The 25,746-nt window shown below is 34.2% G+C and overlaps 1 long non-coding RNA gene across 1 annotated transcript in view; it reads right to left on the bottom strand.

Annotated features, from left to right (window-relative positions):
* The window catches only part of LOC116422195, a 59,091-nt gene extending 34,072 nt beyond the window's left edge, over positions 1-25,019 (bottom strand). The window contains exons 1-2 of the long non-coding RNA XR_004232748.1: positions 23,006-25,019; positions 16,878-17,068 (exon numbers count right to left, since the gene is read on the bottom strand). This is a non-coding gene — a long non-coding RNA (uncharacterized LOC116422195). The remainder of the gene's footprint in view (positions 1-16,877; positions 17,069-23,005) is intronic.
* Between the last annotated feature and the right edge of the window lie 727 nt (positions 25,020-25,746).

The following is a 25,746-nucleotide window of genomic DNA, read 5'->3' as shown; positions in this document are numbered from 1 at the left end:
TGAATCAATAGTTATTTTTTTATTTAAATAACTTTTTATTGACAGAATAGTTATTTTATTTGTGTAATAATAGCAAAAAAATAATTAGCATTTAAGGTCATTTAAAATGTTTAAGTTGCTTTACATTAATGATTTTACTTGAGTAAAATGGGGAGAAAAATTGGTTTTAGAAGCAAAGACTTTTTGGAAATCTCTTCCATTCCTCCATTTCTTGTTTTCTCCTTCCTTCTCTAGTACAGAGGGTGAACTCTTAACTGCTAAAATTATCTAAAACTGTATAAAACTGCTTACAAAGTGTTTTATTATAATGACCTTCAAGAGCTGCAATCAGATATAAATAACATGAAAAGATGGGTTTAGATCTGGGTTTAGATTCTCCCTGGACATATACTAGCAGTGTGATCCTGGCTAAGTCACATATCATCTCGGTGGACCCAGGAAAGACGGTGAATTTCAGGACAAATGCTTCTATGCCCAGTAAAAATGATCTCTGTCTCTGTCTCCTGTATCTGTCTCTCTCTTTCTATCACTCTCAAACCCCAATAGAAGAATCCTTAAAAGTCACTCATTTATCAAGATTGTGTCAAAGTCAATAAGATTTTAATGGAATATGAGGCGCATTCCTACAAAATATGACTTTCCTTTTTTTCTTGGCAGGTATTGATTTATTTACTTTTCTGGACGACATTAACAACCCAGCCTGTTGATTTTTCCCTTTTCAGCTCTGTTGCTCCTCATGCTCCTCTAAGCCTATTACTGTATTGCTTCAAAATCTATTTGCTTCTGAAGCTTCAAATTCCCAACTGTCAGGCAGCAAAGGCATCTGGTAATTAATTTAATCCCAAGCCAGACATCTGCCCTGGCAAAGGAAAAAGAGGACTTCATGAGCATTTTTCAGCTATAATCAAAACTTTATATAAAGATTTTGTATTCTTGGGGAAGTTGTGGTGCCTTATAATTTAAGATTTAGTCCAAGTAATGTAATTAAACATCAGCTCATGTTTGCATGGCACTTTAAGATTGTTTTCCCTACTTTATAGGTAAAAAAAAAAATTGAGGATTTGAGAATTGCATGGTTTAGAGACAGGATCACACAGTTAATAACAGTCTGGGACAAGTCTCCTGACTCAACTTTCAGCATCCTATCTAGCTGAACATATATAACATATATAAATAAAGAATACTAGAAGTCTAGTCCACAGACTGATCAACCACAGTGGAACACACTATTTTGACTCTAATGATGTCATTTTTATCCTCTTCGAAAATAAAAGTCAACAATCAACTGAGATTCATCTCCTGCTTCTGTTTAAATGTTGTCCTGTGTCAAAGGAATAGTTGTAAAATATTAACAATTCATTCCAGGATGGTTATAGAGCCAGGAGTATAATTAGCTGCATATAGGCCTTCTTACTTGTAGATTCTTACTACTGTAAAAGACCTTGAAAAGTAGATTATCTCTAAAGTTCTTTCCAATCCTAATATTTTGTGAATTTATATATATAGACATATATATATATATGTATAAAGACATATATATATATATATATATATACACATATCTAGCTGTACATAAGGAATGCTGGAAATATAGTCCATATATACACATATATTCATAGTAAAATAATATTTTAAAACTTCCTTTCTAATAAAACTGAATCCATTATAAACATTTTTGTCTAAAGTTCTCTCCAAGATGAATGATAGGTCCAGGGCCAAAGAAAAGGCTTTTCTTAAAGAAATTCAGTAAATTTGATAACTAAATTTATCTCTGTCTTGTTCACATCCCTTGTCTCCCCATTCACCTAAAGGGATTATTAGCCCTGGAACCTACATTAAGAAAGTATTAAAACAAAAAAGATTAATGGAAATGGGATTCTTTTTCCTCCTTTTTGGACCTGCAGTGATGGGAGGGAATGAAATCTTATAAATACATATTTTACTTGTTCAAGATTTCTACAAATGTTCATTCAAAATCATCTTGTGCTAGAAAGTTATGTTAGAAGCCATAAGTGACTATTTGGACATGTATCTAATTAGATAGTTTAGACATCTGTTTTTTCAAACTAGAAATGTTTTTGATCTAGATTGCTTAATTAAAATTATTTTGGCATAATGATGTTTAAACATAAATTGCAGTATTAGTATTAATATTTTTCATTAATATATAACCATATATTAGATATGCTATGTATGTGCAAATGTTTGTGTATAAAATATATCAGGGATTAGAAGAGAATGATTATAATTAAATAGTATACATCTATATAGGTAGAAAATTATGTAAAAGTAGTTAGATATGTATATATAGTTACATATTACTATACATACACATACAAACAAGTTTGTGAATATTTGTGAAACTGAGCTTCAGACTCAATTTTAAAGGTAGCAAGTGACATTTTCTTTGGAGAGAGGGAGAAAAGGAGGAGACAATATGAAATGGGACACGTATATATGAATTCATCCACTTAAGTCAGAGATTATTGTTAATTTATCTGCCTTGTCTCCATCTAGTTAGCATCTTTAAGACAGTCAGATAACTTCTGAGACCACCTTGATGGGAATTTGGCTTTCTCAGGTCTCTAATTACCCTCAGTGGAGAAGTTCGGCTTTCATAGGCCATCTCCTTAGCAGCCCTCCTGGCTCTGTGACCTCCCTCTTGAGCTCCCACCTTTGCACTTGAGAAGGCTCAAGGCTACATTTCCCCTACAAAAGATCTGCTTGTGATGGAGATCTTTGCTAAATTCCCCCCATGAGTGATTCTCTTTCCTTCCCTCATGGGGCCATTCTCCTCACCCTAGCTAATTTAGTCTAATTTGCCAGTTAGTGGGTTTCTCCCACTCCATGGAGTACTTCCTTTCTCCCAGTTAATTGTGAGTTTCCCAGAACTTGTCTTTTTCCTTGCTAACTTGCAGCTCTCCCAACCCTATTTCCCATTGGCCATTCCTGGTGCCTCTTTAATCTCTTAATTTGTCTGTAACCTCTTCTACTAAATAAACCTTCCTTTTAGCAAAGAAAATGGCCATTGTCACAAGCTTATTTAGAAGTAGGTTTTACTACTGTCTTCATCATATGTACCTTAAAGGACAAGAAATATGTCCATTATCTATTGATACTGACGCACTTACTAAATCCATTTCAATAGAACGTAATTGTCAACAATATTATTTTTTTTCTAAATGACTTTCAATAAAAACTTAATGATTAAAGACATTATAGCCTCTCAGAATTGAAAGGAACTTTGAAGAGCACCCTTTCCAACTATCACTGGAGGAAGATCTACTCTACATCATATCAGAGCAATGTTCATTTAGAGTCACTTTGAAATCTCCATAGAAGAAAAATCCCAAAACATATAATCCTACTTTATTTGGAGATGATTCTAATTGAGGAAATTTCTTACCCACACTTTCCCTTGTTTTGAAGCTAAAATTATCTCTGCAATTCTCACCCATTTCTCCCAATTTCCCCGTTGGAATGAAGAAGGAATAGAAAGAAATTGATCTCTCTGGCTGCAAGTCTCAACTAAAATCCTATTTTAATTCCCCAAACACTTTTTATTCTAGTGCTCTCCCAAAGCTTTTTATTTCCTCTTTTTGCAGTATGTAGTCATCCACATTAGATTGTAAATTCCTTGAAGGACTCTTTTTGTATTTCCAGCATTTAGTACAATTTATTATACATAGTAAGTACTTTATATCTATAATTAATAGTAATTTATTGCTGACAATTCAACAATAAATCTATGATCCTATCATTTTATAAAGTTAAATCCCCTGAATTATTTACAGAAATATAGATTGCCCAGATTAACAGATAAGGAAACAAATCATTTAAAATAGTCTCATTTTACAAAAGGAAATTGAACAAGCTATTAACCAACTCCCTAAGAAAAAAAAAATCTCCAGGGCCAGATGGATTTACATGTGAATTCTACCAAACATTTAAAGAATAATTAATTCTAATATTATGCAAGCTCTTTGGAAAAACAGGGAAAGAAGGAATCCTACCAAATTTATTTTATGACATAAACATGGTGCTAATACCTAAACCAGGTAGAATCAAAATAGAGAAAGAAAACTATACACCGAAAAATCTTAAATAAAACACTAGCAAAGAGATTATAGCAAGTTATCCCCAGGATAATGAACCATGACCAAGTAGGATTTACACCAGGAATGCGGCCGATATTAGGAAAACTATTAGCATAATTGACTATATCAATAATCAAGCTAAAATCACATGATTATCTCAGTAGATGCCAAAAAAGCATTTGACAAAATCCAATAGTTATTCCTATTAAAAACACTAGAGAGTATAGGAATAAAAGGAGTTTTCTTAAAATGATCAATAGCATCTATTTAAAGCCATCAGCAAGCATCAGATGTAATACGGATAAACTAGAATCATTTCCAATAAGATCAGGGGTGAAACAAGGTTGCCCACTATCATTATTACTATTAAATATTGTATTAGAAATTGTAGAGGGCTGAAACTCTTGAGTCGATGCACTGAGGTCAGGACAGCCAAGCACTTGAGGCTAACTACCAATTGGACAATACTCTATGGGTATACGCTTGGAAAATGGCCCTTCCCACTATCCTGTCCTGGCTCAATGACTGGGGTACACATAGGATTGTAGGAGGGACTAGGGGGTGGAGTAAGACTAACCAGAGTCACTTTGGTGCAGAGGAGGAAGAAGGCAGTCCCAGAGATTCTGCTTCCATCCTGTTCACTTCTACCCCTAAAGACCACAAATAAAGACCGAGGACTTTTGCTTATCCTGACTCTAGGTGATTCTAAGGTATCCTGGGTTCTAGAGCAGTTGTCACAAGAAATGTTAGCTTTGGCAATACAATAAAAAAAAAGAGATTAAAGGAATTAGGATAGATAATAAGAAAACCAAATTTTTATTCTTTGTAGATAATATAATGGTATACTTAGAGAATTCTAGAGAACTAACTAAAGACTAATAGAAACAATTCACAACTTTAGCAAAGTTGCAGGATACAAAATACACCCTCATAAATCATCAGCATTTTTATTTATTACCAGCAAGAACAGCAGCAAGAGATACAAAGAGAAATTCCATTCAAAATAACTGTTGATAATATGAAATATTTGGGAGTCTACCTGCCAAGACAAAGTAAGAAACTATATGAATACAACTACAAAACACGTTTCATGCAAAGTCAGATCTAATCTCTTGGAAAAATATCAAGTATTCATGAGTAGGCCTAGTGAAAATAATAAAAATCACAATACTATCTTAATTAGTCTACTTATTCAGTGCCATAACAATCAAACTCTCAATAAATTGCTTCACAGAGCTAGAAAAAATAATAAAATTCATTTGGAAGAACAAAAGGTCAAGAATTTCTAGGGAATTAATAAAACAAGATACAAATGAAGGTGACGTAGATATACCAGACCTAAAACTATATTATAAAGCAGTAGTCATCAAAAACATTTGGTACTGGCTAAGAAATAGAGTAATCAATCAGTGGAATAGGTTAGTTTCACAGGACAGAATAGTCCATGACTATAGTAATCAATCTAGTGTTTGACAAACATAAAGACCTCAGTTTATGGGATAAAAACTCACTATCTGACAAAAATTGCTGGGAAAATTGGAAATTAATATGGCAGAAACAAGATATTGACTCACACTTGCATCCTATAGGTTGATATGGTTGAATATTGTTGATATTCAGATAAGGTTGATATGTGTTCATGATTTAGACATAAAGAGTGATTTATAAGCAAATCAAAAGAACAAAGGATAGTTTATTTCTCAGATCTATGGAGAAGGAAGGATTTGTGGCCAAAGAAGAATTGGAGTACATTATTGACAAAATAGATAATTCTGATTATATTAAGTTAAAAAGGTTTTGTACAAGCAAAACCAATGTAGACAAGTCTAAAAGAGAAGCAATAAACTGGGGAAATTTTTTTACATTCAAGAGTTCAGATAAAGGCCTCATTTCTAAAATATATAGAGAATTGACTCAAATTTCTAAGAAGTCAAGCCATTCTCCAATTGATAATGGTCAAAGGATATGAACAGGCAATCTTCAGATGTAGAAATTAAAACCATTTCTAGTCATATGAAAAGGTGCTCTAAATCATTAATGATCAGAGAAATGCAAATTAAGACAATCCTGAGGTACCATTACACACACCTCTCAGATTGGCTAAGATGACAGGAAAAAATAATGACCCTTTGACCCAACAGTTACTACTTGGTCTATATCCCAAATAAATCATAAAGGAGGGAAAGGGACCCACATGTGCAAAAATATTTGTGGCAGCCCTTTTTATAGTGGCAAGAAACTGGAAACTGAGCGAATGAATGCCCTTCAGTTGGAGCATGGCTGAATAAATTTATGGTATATGAATGTTATAGAATATTATTGTTCTATAAGGAATGACCAACAGGATGATTTCAGAGAGGCCTGGAGAGACTTACATGAATGGATGCTAAGAGAAATGAACAGAAACAGGAGATCATTGAACACGGTACCAATATTATATAACGATTAGTTCCGATGGACATGTAAGTTGATCCAGATCAGTTCCAATGATCTTGTGATGAAGAGAGCCATCTATACCCAGAGAGAGGATTGTTGGAACTGAGTATGGATCACAACATAACATTCTCACTCTTTTTCTTGTTGTTTGCTTACATTTTGTTTTCTTTCTCAGTTTTTTTTTCCTTTTTGATCTGAATTTTTCTCATGCAGCATGATATTTTGTAAATATAGAGAGAGGAATTGCACATGTTTGTATATTGGATCACTTGCCAATTGGGGGATAGGGTAGAGAGAAGGGAAGGAAAAAATTATAATAATGTTTTGTAGAGGTCAATGTAGAAAAATATTCAAGTATTTATTTTGAAAATAAAAGGCTATAATTTAAAAAATAAAGTTAAATTCTCCTTTTGTCTACATAGGATCATTCAGATCTTTCCAGAAATATGCCAAATTTGTAAGTAAAACTGAGTTTCTCCCATTATCCCAGTCCCACCCAGTCTTGTTCATAGTATTTAAACTCCCATCATTTTTTTGAATTTGAATCCCCAGCACTTAACATAATGTCTGCCATGAGCTGGGTGAATTTTTATTGGTGAATTAATTGCTATAATATTTGTATTTGATCTGCCTTTCAGGACAAAAGAATTCCATTTTTGTAAGCATGTGATTAGCCAGGTTGGGGACAGAATTATATAGCTTAGACATATTCTTCACATCCTAATTATATATATATATATATATATATATATATATATATATATATATATATAGTCCTTTCTGTTGCATATAAAGTTTGGAATAAAATTACACATAAAATGATACCTCTATAAACATTATGAATATCTGACATCTTTGAGATGCTTCAATGTTTTCAAAGTGTATTTATGTTGATCATCAATTTAGAGGTTCATTACAGCCCTGATAGATATTACCAGCATTATCATCCCCACTTTATTAATAACAAAGTACAGGTTCAGTAACTTGCTTATGGTCCTGAAAGTTGGAGCAGCTAGATAGTGCAGTGGAGAAAACAGTGGACCTGCAATCAAAAAGACTCATTTTCTTGAGTTCAATTTTTCCTCAGGTACTTACTAGTTATATGACTGGGCAAGTCCCTTTACCTGGTTTGCCTCAGTTGCTTCATTTGTAAAATTAACTGGAAAAGGAAAGGGCACACTATAACTTTTACCAAAGAAACTCCAAATGAGGTCACAGAGAGTTGGACGTAACCAAAAAAGGCATGAACAAAAACATTAATCTTGTAGAGGCTGGATTTGAACCCATCTTCTTTTTGTTTTCCAAATCCAATAGGGCACATTTCTTCTCTGCTATGATTATTGCTAAGTTTAGATAAAACATGGGATTTCATGGGTCCAAGTTGCTGCCAGGGAGGAACCTCTCTTTACCAGCACAGATAGGTACGCGCTCTAAAAGTTAAAGTCTTAGAAACTATCCTGGGACACCGTGTGATTTGGACAGGAGAATACAGCTGGGAGGCATCAGAAGTGAGATTTTAACCCAGGTTTTCCTTCCTTCATAGATTATGTATGACTCCATATTGTTCCATACTGCCACTCATTATTTTATTTTTATTATTTTATTATTTTTATATTATTATTTTAAATATATTTAATACATATTTATATATAAATATATTATTATTTTCAAAAACAATCAATCAAGTTTGATATTTCATAATTCATTATTTCACTGAAAAAGGAAGAGTTGGTCTACTGTGTAGGTTTATAAAACAGGGACAAAAATAGTAGCCTGCCTCTCACATGATTGTTGTGAGAGTCAATGAGATCGCAAATAAAGAGCACTGAGAACTTTGTTGTTTAGCCATATCTGATTCTTTGGGAATCATTTGGGAATTTCTTGGCAAAGATAGTGGAGTGGTTTGCCATTTCCTTCTCCAGTTCACTTGACACATAAGAAACTGAGGCAAACAGTGTGATTTTTCCGGGGTCATACACCTAAGTGTCTGAGCTTAAATTTAAATTCAGAAAAAATGAGTCTTTTTCACTTCAGGCTGGGCACTCCATCTACTGCACCACCATGCTGCAAACTTAAGAAGAAAAGGGGAAGGGGGGAAATAAATACTAGTTTTTAGATGAAAGGAAAAAATTAATTCATCAGTCTTGGGAAGAGAAATTGTTTAAAATTCCCAGATAACTGAGAAAAATATTACTCAGACAATTTTTTAAAGGAGAAAAAATGCAAATAGAAAAAAATTTAAATAAAAATTTATGGAAATGACTAATTAATCTAGTTACTGAGAACCAGTTTACATAGATCCAAACTCAAATTTAACCAATCTCAATGTATGAAAAGCCCATGGAAACCCTAGGATATTAATACCACATAGTATATATAAAAGAGTTTTCCCCATAAGATTTTTTTAAAGTACATTTTTTCCTTTGGGTGTTTAAAATGTCAGTAGTCCGAAATTATAATTAAATTCACTATTTTTTTAAAGGGAAAATGCAGTTATAAAAGAAAGCCAAGTATTTTGTTACTGTATTTGTTATTTCTGGATTGTAGGTATTTGTTGATGGGCCTTGTACAAGTCTTTTGCTTCTACTGTTATTTTCCCTTGTGTACAATGGTACTACCAATAACTGCTTAAATTCTGCCTTTTGGGGAAATGGGTTGGTCAGAAGTTGTGAGCACTTCTCAGCAAAGAGCTTGGCTTTATTAAAATGCTTATCTGAGCTGTAAAACTCCTGGAAAATATTTCTTACAAATAAACTAAAGAAACATCTCATTAAATGTGGTACCAACAAATTGTACAGTCAGAAGTCAGATTGCTTTATACTCTTGCAGTAGACCCCATAACTTGAATGGGGTCCATTTCAGCTAATGAACCAAGAATTTAACTAAATATCAGTCTCCAAGTGTGATCCAAGGTGTCAAATGAGCTTCGCTTCAATTTCTGCCAATATAATTCTATCAGTTGTCATCAAAATCAGAGCTTCTGGAATGGGATTCCCTTGTTCTGCAGTAAGTGACTTGGAATAAGGATCTTAGTATTTGCTTCCTTTTAAGATAGCAAGCTGTCCCAGGAGATTGTTGTGAGGACCAAATGAGATAACTTAGGTAATAACACTCTGTGAACCTCAAAACTCCCTGGAAATCCCAGATAATATCGGTTTTCATCAATGCATTTTCATCAGCCTTCACTATATCCCCCAGAATAAGGAATGAAGTAGAGCTAAAAGGAATGAATATTCAGAAATAGCAGGAATGATTGTCAGATAACAGGTATTTTACCAACTTGATAGTCCAGTGGCTGATGACCTGCCAAAATGACTAAAAGGATATGTGGTGGAAGGAAATGCTTCTACAAGCCATCAAAGAGCCTCCCATTTGTTTTTTGATTAAGTCACCAGAGCCAGCTGCAGAATGCCCCACAATGTCTTCCAAGGCTCTCCTCGGTTAGATCATCAATGGCCCTCAGAGGCACTTTGTGCAAGGAATTGCTTCAGATCCCTATTATTCAGCTTGCTCATTATTAATGTACCAAAAGGTGCTTATTCGGGATTTAAACATGACTATTTAGGCCACTTATAATAAGCTTATAGTCCCTAGTAGGTCTGACAAGGGACAAGTTAAATAAGCTTCTACATTACTCAAGAGTTGAGACTAATACCCGGGATCAATGAAACAGAAGCATGTTGATTTGTATCCTTATTATGACTACTATCATTAGTTGTGGTCTAGATTCAAATCCTATCTGATCCTGAGCGAGCCCCAACTTCTTAGTGCCCAAGGAAACTTTGCAAGATGGTAAATTGGAGTATTGCTCTGCTTTGTAGAAAGGTTGACTACAGGGAGATAGATGTGCAATACATGCTAGTGTGGCTCTTTGCTTAAACTTAAACATGGCTTATTAACTGGGCACTTTGAAAGAAATTTGGACTTTAGATCTATTATCTATTATCTTATTACATTACGCCTTTTCTTATTATATTGATTACTATTTTCATGGAACAACCAGAAAGGCAAGGTGATAATATCAGAATATGTTAAAGATTTATAATAACATCCTTTATTTTGAGAAAAAGAATGTAGAAAAGTGACTCAGACTGGAATAAAAGATGAGTAGATTGCTTCTGTTGGTATGATAGGCTGGGAGCAGTTTTCTAGAACATATAACTTCTTGCTTAATCATGGAGAATGATATTAAGTCAAATACTTAAGCATGATATTTTAGTTTCAGTTTTAGGACTAAGTAGGACATGGATTTTATAAGCTTCATTTTCATTGTAAATATGCATTGATTTAATTAGAATGGGAACTTCTAATAGCTAAATCTGGCAGTAAATTGTGATGAAGTCAGGAATTGATTTTGCCTTTTTTTGCATCCTCAGAGCTTAGCACAGTGTCTAGCACATAATAGGTGCTTAATAAAAGCTTGTTGACTTGATTTGACTTGACATGTTATTGAACATGAATAGCAGCCTATCTTGACTTCACTTTTGAAAGGGAAATTTATGGAAGAAAGGCATACTTAGAATGAAAATTAAAATGCAGATTCCAGAAAATCTTCAGAGAGCAAATGCTGAATATCAATTGAGGGGGAAAAAAGTAGATAACAGACTTTACTTTTTTTTTTTCCTCTGATAAGCAACAAAAAGCCAGTCTGCAGGATTGTTGGCTGATTGGGAATGGGGGGAAGGGAAGGCAGAAAACAGAATAGGAACGGTTTCATCCTAGGATACAAGCCAATTTGGAAACAAAGTTGAAAATGAAGAAAGCATATTCAAGTTGGCAGGGTTGGGGGAAGGATAAACCAATCAGCCAACCTATAATCTCCCTTTCCACCTCCTTTTTTCTTCCTCCCTACCTCTCTCTCTCTCTGTGTGTCTCTCTCTCTCTGGCTCTCTCTTTCTCTGTCTCTCTCTCCCTGTCCCTCTCTCTGTCTCTCTGTCTTTGTCTTTCTCTCCCTGTCCCTCTCTCTGTCTCTTTTCTCTGTGTCTCTGTGTGTCTCTCTCTCCCTCCATCCCTCTGTCTATCTCTCCCACATACACATGCATACACATATGTACACAAATGCATGCATGCATTTTTAATGAGACAATGAAGAAATCTAGATTTTGGGGTTTCCAGTCAGGGAACCAAATGATGAGGGCTGGCTTCCTCAGATCCCCCCTAGGATTTGGCGCAGGGCAGGAACTCCCTTCTGGTGGCACAGAGGTCCTTCATAAGGAATTTACAAACCCAAAAAGCTACACTGGTAAAAGAAGTTTATTACTGGCACTGGGAAATCAGCCTTTGCTATGCATGAACAGAAAGACTGAATTCCTTGGTAGCAGGGTCCCAACAGAGCGGTATAAAGTCTTGTTAGGGAAATAGGTGAGAAAGAAAAAGAGAGGCTAACGCTGAAAGAGAATCTCGTTTCAGCGGGCAGAGGGTTGCTGCTATGCACGGCATGGCATGTTAGGTCCTCTGCAAGGACTGAGTCCCAAGTTGGCTCATTCTATAATTGAGGCCTTGGCTACGCGCTGGGATTTGCTCTTGATGGGGAGTTTAAGCTGGAATTAGAATACAGAATCTTAGAAGTGAATGAGTGTCTCTAGGCTGATCTTTAATTCAGTGGGAAGCTTAATCAGTACTGAGTGTTGTCTATGGGGGTGGTGCCCATCTCTCAGGATAACAGAATGAAGCTGTTTATCCTGTTTCCCTCGGGCGGGTCTTTACAGAGGCAGGGTTCAGGGAGAATCTCTCCTCCAAGGAGCTTCCCAAGTGCTTCACCTCATGGCTCACCCAGAAGTCAGAGAGAGAAAGACAAAGAGTTTCAGGGCTCCCCTCATCAACTTCAAGTTTAGAGCTGTGAGAATACATTGTAACTTACCCTATCTCCTTTTAATTAAATTATTAAGGAGACCCAACTTTTATCAAGCAGTTTTTTTTTGAAATCACAGAATTTTCAGCTAGAAGGAACCTCAACCACCATCTAGTCCAACCCCTATGTGAAAGAAATCCCTACCATAATACCACAAAAGTGATCAGTAGCCTCTTTGCTTAAACTCCAATGTGGCTTATTAACTGGATATTTTAAAAGAAATTTGGACTTTTAGATCTATTTTAGCCTTTTCTTATTCTATTTTTGTCCAGTGTTCTACTTCCATCCTAACTAAGCCATTGGGATTTTCTTTTCTTATGTCTTTTGTCTTCTACTTCCTTAGAGGACGAAGGCTTTTTTAAAAACTCCCTTAAGGTTTGATTATCTATGCCTTATTGGTTTCTGCATCTTTTAGTGAGAATTTTACCTTTATAATCTTGGCCCTGAATCACCTTATATAAAACCTGAGTTCTGGAGCCATTGAAATGGCTATAATGCTGAAATAATAGATTTATTTTTCCAAAGTCTACTCCCCAGATCTTAATAGATCTATAATCCTCAACTCAATCAGTAAGATCTGTTTGTCAGTCTATACCAATACTACCTACCCATGCAGCCTAAAATTTTAAAATTAGTTTTTCAACTGGATCTATGAGTTATTGTGATAGAGAACTCTCTCTCTATACCTATATCTATATATACATATCTATATTTAATGTATATCTATCTATATGTCTATATATAATCTATAGATATATAGATTATCTGTCAAAGTCAGTTAACTTAAGATCTATATAAATGTTACTATTTAATTACATCATTATAAGGTAATTTTCTCTCTCTCTCTCTCTCTTTCTCTCTCTCTCTCTCTCCTCTCTCTTGTCTGTCTTCCTCTCCCTCCACCCCTCTCAATTCCTTAGATGGAGAGGTTTGTTATTCTGGACAAGTTAACAGGAGTTGTGGATGAGGAGACAATAGAAGTAATCATTTTGGAGGCAATTCTGAAAAGATAGGTCAAGAGTTCTCAAATTAAGACATCAACCTTGATTACTAGCAAGTCATCGTCTGGCAAGGTTTTATTGAAGTGCTCACAGAATACCTTTGTATCTAAGATTAAGAAAAGCAAGCATCATTCAGCTCAGTTTGAAGCTCTTTCTGTTTGAATGCTCCATAGATCTGATCTTAGTTGTGCTTTTTATGGACACGTTATAACTTTAAATCATAATCTGAGTTGAACAGCTATTTCAAGGTATCTATCTCCTCAGCATAATTATTGCTTTGCCTCAATCTGTTCTTCCTATGATTCTTACATTCAAGGTTAGATAACTTTGTTATCTATATAGTCAGAGATAACTGGAGATGGGGTCCTCCCATTACCTCTGCTAACAATTCTTTAAACTAAAAAGAAACCAAATGAAAATGTGACTGATTGTAGGTTGTACATGTGCATGTGTGTGTCCTATGTACACATGTATGTATATGTCTATTTGTCTGTATCATATTTTAAATCTGAACCTCTATGCCATTTTCATTATAAATGTCTTTATTGCCCTCCAGCAGGAGAAAAATTCCATGGACTTGGAAGTTGACCATCGTATTCTTACCATTTTAATATCTGCAAAGCATCTTGTATATATGGTATATATGGTCATTTGATGCTCACTTGGGTGACAAGTTTTATTACCATCACCATTTAATAGGTAAGTGAAGTAAAACCAAGAAGTTGTGACTTGTCCTGAGTCACCCAGCTAGTCAGTGTCTAAAGCAGGACTGGACATCTGGTTTTCCTGACTCTATGTCCAATAGCTCTATCCACTAAATGACTTAGAATGTCTCCCACTGTTATTTCCTACCCCCGGTTAGAGCAATAGAATGGAGCCCTCAGCATGCTGTCAGTGCAAACAGCCAATCTAAACCTAGTGATTATTGATCACACATAAGTATCTGTAATTGTGTTAACAACTTCCTCCAAGGTGCTTTCCTGGTAGAGAGGTGACCTATGTCCTCAAAGCCTGTCAACCCTACAGAATAAAAGTTCTAGAAGGATCCACCAAATGGATCCCAGGATAAACTACACACTTTTCATGCAACCCAAGTTCAGAGAGGCTCATCACAGTACTGGCCACCCAATGATAAATATGAAATCTGCATCAACTCGACAAGACTCTTTACTTAGATTATGATGAATTATAAACCTGTACGAGTGACATCACAGTCACTTGAAGGCTCATTGATTTTGTACAGTCGTTTCAGTCGTGTACGACTTATGATGCCATTGGAGTTTTCTTGGGCACAGATACTAAAGCATTTGGCCATTTCTTTTTCCAGCTCATTTTACAGATGAGTAACTGAGACAAACAGAGTTAAGTCGCACAGAGAGTAATTGTCATAGGCCAGATTTAAATTCAGAAACAAGAGTCTTACTGACTTCAGACCCAGCATTCTATCCACCATATCTATGCCTAGCTGTGCCATCTTGAAGGCTACCTAAAAACAAGCATCATCTATGGAAACCCATTTGATAAAAAATGAATGGATAGGAATATACCATTGATTTCATACAGACAACCACACACACATTAAGGAATATTTTTTTAGACAAATTACTTTTAGGTTTAAGGGTTTATAGACTTAAAAGTTTATAATTTGTTTTGGGAGCAAAACTAAGCCACTCACAGAACAATTAAGAAATGCATAGAGATAAATAAGCTGCAATATATATCATCAAAGAAGAGTTGTATTCAAAACATAAAAGATCCCATCAAAGAAACATGTAACCAGGAAAAAAAAGTAGTAGAATGATATCAGGGATAACAAATGGACAAATAACCCCAAATTTGCATAAATAATAGTTATGTTAAAAAACATAGATGAGATCCCCCAATACTGCACATAGTTCCACCATGGAGGTTTCATGAATAGGTTCAGGCAAAAGCTACACGGGATGAGCAGGATGTGATTTTGAGGGACTTGAAATAATTATTCACTGAAGTCATGTCCAGCACATAGTGAACAATCAACAACAAATGCTGATTTGATTGAAAAGATAAACACCATGTAATATATTTAGTCATATTTCATTGAAGTCTAAGTTAAGTTAAAAGATTATCACTGGCAGCATCATTCAGAGGCATTACGTTGCCAGGAAAAGATCAGAATCGAAATGAAACAATTACAAAAGGCTCTTTCATCAACTAATCAATCAACAAACATTTTCAAATGCCAATCACTGTGGTAGGTATAAGAATAAGTCCTCACAAATTAAACAAGCCCCGTTCTCAAGAATATTTTGTTCTGTCAGGTAAGACAATTTGAACATCAGTAAGTGCATATAAATATATGTGTGTGTATATTATACTATATATATGCTATATAATAGCACAGTGTATATATATATATATACACATATATACGTATGTATCTATATATGTATGTGTATCTATATGCTATATAATAGCATATTGTGTTATATACACACATATGTATATATGTATATATGCTATGTAATAGCATAGTGTGTATATATACATATCTGTGTATGTATATATGTATATGTATATATATACTACATATGCTATATAATAACAGTGTACATAAATATACTATATATGTGTTTACATGTATATGTATGTATGCTATGTAATAGCATGTGTATATATACATATCTGTGTATGTATATATGTATATGTATATATATATATACTACATATGCTATATAATAACAGTGTACATAAATATACTATATATGTGTTTACATATATATGTACATATGCTATGTAATAGCATAGTATGTATATACACATATCTGTGTATGTATATATGTATATATACATATATACTACATATGCTATATAATAACAGTGTATATAAATATACTATATGTGTTTACATATATATGTATGTGTGTGTATGTATATACTACATATGCTATATAATAGCATAGTATTTATATATACATATGTGTGTATGTGTGTGTGTATATATATAAATAGTTTTTGGTGGGAAGAGGAAAATGGGAAACTAATAGCTAGGGCATCAAGGAAGACTTTGTGTACAGTGGATTTAAACCAGAAAGGAAATAGAAAATATTGCTTTCTTAGTGCTTAAAATCAATTTTCAACAACATGAGATAAGCATGCAGGAAATAATAAATGGATGGTAATGTGGTCAAGATTATATCTATAAATACCAAGACAATTAGAATTAAGGGAAGGAGGCCCAAGGGTGAAATTAATCAGTCAATCTATCAGTAAGAAAGTATTTATTAAATACCATGTTAGAGACCCTGAGATAACTGTTATGGAGACAAAGAAAAGGCAAAAAGAAATCAAGGAAAAAAACCCATCATTCTTGTTCTTAGGGAACTAATGAAGGTCTTCTGGAGATGATTTAAGTTGGGGCTTGAAAGTAACAATGTTTGAATGAAGAAAAAGAGATTGTTTTAGAAGTTCCTGTCCTAACCTAATCAATTAGACTTGAAGCAAATCACTCACCATTTACTTCCTTCATCTGTAAGGTCCAACGGGATAGATGAGTTCCTAAGTGCTGTCTTAGGCAGTTGGGCCACACAACCCACAGAGTCCCGGGGTGGGAATCAGGAAAACTTATCTGCATGAGTTCAGCCACGGACTCTTACTAGCTTGTGTTAAGGATCACTTAACCTTATTTGCCTTAGTTTCCTCATCTGTAAAAGTGAAGCCAGAGAAGGAAATGACAAACCAGTCCAATAGTTTTGTCAAGAAAACTGCAAATGGGATCACAAAGAGTCAAACATGACTGAAATGACTGAACAACAACAACAAAAATAAGAAGTCCCTTCTGGCTTTAAATCCATAATTATAGGATGTTACTTGTTCACTGGTCTTAATTTAACTACTTCTGGGATCCCTAAAGGGAAACCATAGCCTTTCAAAGCTTCAGCTTCTTAATCTAAATAGTGGGTATTATAATAATAATAATAATCAGACTATGATGCTCACAAGATGGTGTGAATAATACTCTGAACCTGAACTTTAAAGCATTGTGTATATGGAAACCATGATCATTTAATGAAAAAGTCATATCTCTGAAAAATAAAACTATCTTTTTCTTTCTCAGGGATTTTAGAGCAGTTTAGATCTTAATATAAAACTGTGTTTTTTAACATGGAAATGATACTATTCCATGGAGAACTTTCAAAATCACTGATTTCTCCCCTTATTTCATTACTCCAAGATCAAAATCAGTTAAGATGAAATATGTGATTTTGTTGGAAGATTTAACATTTATCTTCTATTCTGAGCTTATCTATTCAAAGTGAGCCTATCCAACAGGGAAGTAAATATGATTGCATTTCCTTAGGAAGGAAAAAGTTATCTTAACTAGAATTGAAGAATACTGAGAAATAAGAGAAATGTCACAACTGTTTTAATTATATTAATATTAATAACATATTATACTTAAATAATATGTAATACACATAAAATATGTGGATAATATAATAATAATAATGTTTTAATAAATTTTGGTTTAATTAATGAGTAGAATTTTTAAAATTCATGTTTTCAAAAGTTATGGTGTTCAAAATTTATTCCTGTAAAATCTAATTCTTAATAAGTCTGGGGGGTTTTCTGGGTAATATAAATCAGCTGAAGGGGAAAAACTTCCAGGAAAACTCTCAATTTTCATCTTCTTTTTGTTATACTATGTTAACCTTAGTCTGCCACTTAATACCTACATAACTTTTGCAAATCATTTAACTTTATTCTGCCTCAGTTTTCTCAACTGTATAATGAGAGACCTGGATAGGAAGATCTCTAAGGTCTCCTTCAGTTCTGCAAACAAAAATCTCATGATAATATAACTGTGTCCCCTGGACTTGGCATTTTATTAGTTGTTTCTGCATCTAAACAGGTCATCCTGTTTAATATAACATTCACCCTCCCCAACCCATACCCCATTTCTTGGCCTCTCTAAAGCCTTATTTTCCTTCCAGTATCATTTGAGATTCTCTGAAAAACTTTACATAATATTTACTCCCCAACTATCTTCTCAAAGTGACTTTGCTATATCTAGCAGAGATCATGTGCTCAAGGATTAATCTATTTTTTAAATTTTCATTTAAAATCTTATTTGCATAAAAAAGTTTTTTGTGCTAAGTACTTTTCATTTATTTATATTGTTTTTTTTTAAAAAAAAACTTTTTTCAGAATACATGCAAAGATAGTTTTCAACATTCAGCCTTGCAAAATCTTCTTTTCTAAATTTTTCTCCTTCCTTTCCCACTTTTTCCCTCCCCTAGACAAGTAATCCATTACAGATAAAAAGATTGCAATTCTTCTAAACATATTTCTATAGTTATCATGCTGCACAAGAGAAATCAGACAATTAGGTTTTTTTTTTTTACCATGTGAATTGTGAAAGCCCACTCAACAATCACTACTGCCAGTCTCTCCCAATTCCCAAGCCCTCAGAAGTGCTTATGCCAATTTTACCCATCTTACCTCAGTTGGAGGTCTTCAGAGATTTGGCCACCACTTCATGAAGCGGTGGTTTAATGTACAATAGAGCCCCCGAGAACAGTTACATGCAAGCTCAGGATCTTTTATTCACGTGTTTATATCCTACCCTTCTGACCTCCTGCTCACTCTTAGTTACTCCTAGTTCCTTCCTTGTCCCCACAGTTTATATAGGATCTATGAGGTCACATGCACAGCCAATTAGAGAAGGAGATGCCTGCTGTTGAGGATGTGGATCTCAATGCCACCAGAACTCCTGCCTACGAGGCGGTCCTTGCTGGTTCACAGAAATCCACTTCCAGGGATCTCAGGCTTCCTGATTGCAGAAAGGATGGCTCCTCCTCCAACCCTTACAGTGAATATAGATGGAGGCAGTTTTTTTTTTTTTTACATTAACTATTGTACATATACATAGATGTTGTTCTAAAAGTCTGTCATTTTAAGTTATTGAAGCTAAAAATGCTAAAACTTTTTAGATACTCTTGTGATTTGAGCATACATACATATATATGTGTGTGTGTATATATATTATATATATATATATACTTATACTCCTACAAATACATATATGTATGTGTATGTAAATGTACAGTTTATGTAGATAATTGATTGCTGTCCTGTGCCAGTGTCTCCCATATCCTACAACTCTAAAGCTTTTGAGACCTTGAGAGGGTCCTTGGATTGCTTTTTCTGACCCCATTGGGAGCAATTTTTTTATGAGGGGGAATGCTTACATCAGCTGTGTGCTTGAAGAATTTAACTTTGACTTCTGTGTCTAGAATCAACACAAAAGGACAGAGATTTCATTCAGAGACACCAACTAGGAATTAGGAAGCTGTTATAACTGTCCAAAGGAGAGGTAACAAGACCTTGAAAAATGGTGATAGAAAGTGAGCAGAAAAGTGAGTAGTAAAAAAAATATGAGTAGGAAAAAAAGGGGGCATATATCCAAGAAATTGTTTTAGAATAGAATCAAAAGGCTAAGAAACAGATTGGTCAAATTGAGTGAGGGAAAGTAAGGAATCAAAATAACTACAAGGTTGCAAACCTGACTTATTCAAAGGATGTCCATGCTTTCAAAAGATATTGGGCAGTTTAGAAAAGATATAGATAAGGGTACAATGATGGTGATTTTGAGTATGGGTCATTTATTGTGACATTTTAATAGGCAGTTGGTGAAATACCACTCATGCTCAAGAGATATATAGATCTCAATCATTTGTATAGAGATGATGAAAAAAAAGAGTTAAATCTATAGGAGAACCAGGACATGGTATCATGATAACCAGGGAAAAAAGAATATTAAGAAAGATATTGTTGTTAAGGTTGAATTCTACACAGGTCAAAACTCAAGAGTACTAAGAAAGGATTATTAAGTTTTGTGTTAGACAATGTCTTTGGGTAACCTTGGAGAGAGTAGTTTCACTACAATACTCTTATTATAATGTTTAATTTTATCAAGGGTTACTAGTTCAATGCTATTTATGAAATTCACTCATTTAAACAATAATGATGAGGCAAAGGAAAGGAATAAATCAAAATGCTCTATATAAAAATTTAATTTCAAATTTAGAAAACCAAATACTTAAAATAATTTTAAAATATTCATCACTCAATCAAAGGAATGTCAGCCAATAAGGAACGATATGTCATTTAATCATGCAACAATAATACTAAATAAATAAAAGGATGAATGAAAAAATATGTAATTTTAAAAATATTTGGATGTTTAAAATTTATTTATCACATTGACCATTGTCAAATAAAATAATTTTACCTCTGTTCATTTGCTTATATTCTGATTGAGTTCTAACAAGATGTGTATAATTGAGATTTCTTTTTGGATTATGTGGCTACCAAAGTCACTTTGAATTATCAAAGTTGTGTAATTCTGAAATACAGCAAATAAAGGAGACCAAAAAGATAAGAGATAATAAAAGAAGAATATAGATGATATACTGATGTAGCTTTATTCTCCTTTGTTCTTCTATCCATATCCATGGTAATAACATGCATTGTACCATAAATGATTAGACACTGTATGTGTGTGTGTGTGTGTGTGGTTGTCACTATTTGTGTACAGCTGTATGACTGACTGTGGATTATCTGCCTCACTGCTCTTTCCTTCATCAGTGGGGATAATCCACAACATATTGTAATTACAATAAAATTTCTACCTCCCAGAGCTGCTGAGAGGCTAATTAAGTAATCTCTGTAAATTACTTTTAGTTTTTAGATGAAAGGTACTTTATGAATGTCAATTATCATTTTGAGATATTTGTTCCTGATTATGTTCTTTTTTAAAAATGAATGCACATGTATTATTTTTGTAATGTGCTGATTATATCTCTGGTTGTGTTGGTTTATTTTCATGTCAAGAGACAGTAGAGAGTAATTTGTTCAAGAGAAAAGTATGCTTAGGAATTTTCAGATAAATAAATGAATATACAACTAATGATAAGATTGAAGACCTTCAAGCAGCCAAAATGATAGGTTCCTCCTAATTGGAAAGAAATGAAAGTATCCTTACTAGGCAAGGTCAGATATTTGACTCAGTGGGATATGGTTTTCCAAAATAATGATTCTTTGATGGTATAAATTGCCATTTGTTAAATACGAGTAACAAAATGAATTAAAGTATGTTTTTTTGCTTGAGGTATCTGAAGGTTATTTGAAGTATATTTACAAATCTTTAACTTTTGGCACAATAGTTAGATCACCAGGCCTGGAGTCAGGAAGTCCTGCGTGTATATGTAACCTTGGATACTCACTAAAAGTGTGACCCTGTGCAAGTCACTTCACCCTGTTTGTCTCAGTTTTCTCATCTGTAAAATGAGCTGGAGAAGGAAACGCAAACCATTCTAATATCTTTGCCAAGAAAACTCCAAATAAGGCCATAGAGGCTGCAAAACTGCTCAATAGCAATTGTCCCCTACACACACACACACACACACACACACACACACACACACACACACATATTGTTTATTTATTCCGTATTAGTAAAAGCAAAAAGAAAAATATTTATTCTGATTTACTAGCACTCCATATATATATTTTTTTTATTAATTTTTTTTTATTTGCCAAACATAGGCATGGGTAATTCGGTAATTTTTCAACATTGACCCTTGCAAAACCTTTTGTTCCAAATTCTCCCCTCTCCTAGCTGGCAGGTGGTTCAAAATATGTTAGATATGATATTAAAATAACTCCATAATTATGATTTTAAGCAATGTTAACAAAATAATCTTCCTGGGGGAAGCTGGGAAGACCAGTGGATAGAGCAGTGAAACTGTTGGAATTAAAAATTCAGTCAGATACTTACTAGCTGTGTCACTTAACTTCTGTCTACTAGCTGTGTCACTTAACTTTTGTCTTAAGTTTCCTCAGTTGTAAATGGGCACCATAAAGGCACTCCCTATTAGAATTTTAATGATGAACAAATGGGATTCATGTAGAACATAGTAGGTGTTTGTATATCATTTGTTTTAACTTAGCTCATTTTTGAAAATTTAATCTCAAATTTTTTCTCCTTAATAAAATGTAAACCTAAATTCAAAATTATTCTAGAAATTAATGGGTTTTATTATCATGAGTGAGCTGTTTCAGATATTTTAAAAAAAATATATCAGTAATTCCTTTGCCAAATTGTGATACATGAGAAAAAAACACACTAATTTAGTATTTAATATGACTAGCTGAATAATGTGCTTGTTCATCAGAATCTGTTTTTTGTTTTCTTTGCAGGTGTTAAACAATATTGCTTCATTGTATTCAAATTATAATTTTATTCCTCATAGCAATTCACAAATCTGTGTGTCCTAAATGATCAATTAGTGTTTAAACTGTGGTAATTCCAATATTATAACTTCAGGTCTTTCCTGGATATCTGATCATTCAAGGCACTGTGACAATGCTATGGGTAGGAAAAGTTCATAAATGAAGTCTAAGCCTTTAAGGAATCTATAAGAAAAATTATTGAAAAATTAGCATTAAGAAGAATGCAATTTTATTTTTCTTAGCAAGGAAAACCCTATACTGTTCTGATTTTAGGCCTTTGTACAACATGTGTTGTACAAAGCATGACCTTTGACTAGTTAGCATTATTTTTCATAATTATGTACCTTTTTATCTTCTTTCCCGGAGTCATCATTTTTTGACAGTAGTTTGTCTTTGAGGATCTGTGCAAAAGTAATTCACAAAAAACACAAGTCAATTCTAAGTGCCAAACAAATTATCTAGCTATTCATAAGTTAGAAGAGAAGAATAACTCCCAGTGATTTAAATCCTGAATTCTGTTTTTCAATAACAGACTTGCATATGGGAAGCTTTGTTTCAATCAGTCAGTCAATAATAACATTTATTAAGTACTGAGCCAGGCCACAGTGCCAAACCCTGGGGATAAAAAGAAAGGCAAAAGGCAACCCCCTGCTCTTGAGGTTCTCACAATTTAATGGGGAGACAATAAGCCAACACTTATGTACAAATACATTTTATGCAAAATAAATAGGAAATAATTAAAATGAGGGAAAATGTATCAATTGAGATGAATTGGGAAAGGTTTCCTCTAGAAGGTAGGATTTTAGCTGGGACTTTTAGAAAGCCAGAAGTTGGAGTCCACGACTGAGTGGATTTCAGGTAAAAGAGGAGTAATTTCAGGTAACTGGAGCCATGAAATGAAAAACAGATATAGAGGTCTAAGAGTTCAGTCCTTTCATTTTACAGCTAATAAAATTGAGATTCAGGGAGGGTTAATGTTTTGCCTAAGATTACCAAGTGAACTTTAATAGATTAGAGGATACAGATTTCCAATCTGTGCCCCTAGAAAGTTTGGGCTGAAAGCATAATCTGCATCTGGAGCTGAGGATCCATTAGACAGCCTCAAAATTCAATGAGTCACACAGAACAGAGAGCATTGCCCACCCACGAAGAACTTGAGGACTTCTCAGCACAGAAGTGAAAGTCTGAATCACATTTGTACATGTTCTAAGCTTGAGAACACTCTCCCCAAGAACCTTGCCATTGACATCCCCTTTGTGGGGATGCATTTTGTACCAACTGTTTTTTTTACAACATATAACTAAAAATGTCCCTTTTTAAAAGAAAACTGGTGGTCCTGCTGCCTACTAGTCAGTGGTATAACATGCCAGATGGGGCTTTGTGAATGCAGAAATTACTTTCAATTCTTCAAGATTACCCTTAGAACACAGTATATTCATCTGTCCTCTGGAGATTAGGCTCACCACTATAAATGTATAACAAATACATAAAATGGAAGACTTTTTTGGGGGGGAGGTCTTTGGTGACTGGTGAGAGCTACACTTTTGTCATGAGAATTATGTTATAAGGTTGAGGTTGAGAAGGGGGACGCCAAAAGTCCCAGACCAGTATCTGAGGGATCTCAAAAGAATTTGCAGGCTTGAACCCATCTAGTCAAGGGACAAAGATTTCATTAAAAGCAATGTGATGCCATTACTGAGCAGAATGAATTCTAAATAGAATCCAGTAAAGAGATGGTACCAAGGTGATACCCCTATACAGCTTTCAATTACAGATATGTTAATTGTGTGACCCAAGGGTAAGCTTAGGAAGTAATCTCCAGATGAATAAAAAGTGGTCTTCAGGTAGACTGGACAGTGCTCAGTGTCCAGAGGCAGATTCCAAAGCCAGAAGACCCAGGAATCATTAGAACATTAGCCCCAAGGTCAGCGGACCCTCCAGTCACATTACATCAATAATGGTTACAGGTTTACTAGGTTGATGCAGCAGAATAAAAATATATTTAATTTGTTAGAAGAGATATAGTTAATTGAATACAGAGAAGATGGTAAAAGCTAGAACAGTTTAAGTAGAAATGGAATCATTTCTTTAAAGTGTAAGTCATTTGAGGAGGTGGCTCAAGAAATGTGAATTATCATTTGAAAGGGAACATATAAAAGAACAAAAGTGATCTTGATGCGGTCAGGCCAATTTGTGAGGATATTTTAGAAACTGGGATTCGTGGATTTATGATTTGTACTTTAGAATCTATCAGGGAATGTGCTAACACCTCAGACAGAGGTATAGGGGAGGAGGAAACAGAGTTATAAGCATACATTAAGTGCCTACTATATTTCCCAGGCATTATGCTAAACATTTTATAAATATTATCTCATTTGTTCTTCACAACAACCTTGAAAACCTGGTTCTATTATTCTTCTCTTGAGATATTTTTACATCTCTTATTGCATTGTTATAATGCTCTATTCTGCTGATGTTCTAGTTACCCTGGGTATTTGGTTTACTCTGCTGAGTTCCCTTTTCTCTTTTCCCCATTATCCCCAACACAGGAGAATTTAAAATTCTCTATAGGAGGTGTAGAGCACTAGTCTCCTAAACCCTTTCTACCTTTTTTAACCATGATCTTTCAGTCTCTTAATCCTATAAACCTTATCATTATACTGATTTTTTCTTAATGAAAGCTAATCTTTCTTATTTTCCAGAGCAAGGACCACCTGATTCCTTTCTTCCTCCCAAGTTAGCACTTTTATGCTCTTCCCTATTTTATAAAAGCTGATTATGGGGGGGGAGGGGGGAAATACTTTCTTCCTTTTTTGTCTTTCTCTTTAACAACCATTTCTACTTTAGTTTCTTAAGTGAAGCTTCTCATAGGAGTGATTTTTGTTTTTTAGTAAAACGCAATATACTATATTCTGTATTTTCCCAGTATAGTATGATACAATGGAAAGTGCATTGCATTTAGAATTAGGAGAGATTTAGGTATAAATCCTGCCCTTTGAAAGAGCCAGGCTGACAACTTTATACGTGAAGATTAAATTCATATGCAAGTGAAGACATTACCAGGGATGTCTCTGGTCTTTTCAGA

The sequence above is a fragment of the Sarcophilus harrisii genome, chromosome 3 (genome assembly GCF_902635505.1).
Source record: "Sarcophilus harrisii chromosome 3, mSarHar1.11, whole genome shotgun sequence".
Taxonomy (NCBI): Eukaryota; Metazoa; Chordata; class Mammalia; order Dasyuromorphia; family Dasyuridae; genus Sarcophilus; species Sarcophilus harrisii.
This window is presented reverse-complemented; position numbering and strand designations above follow the sequence as displayed.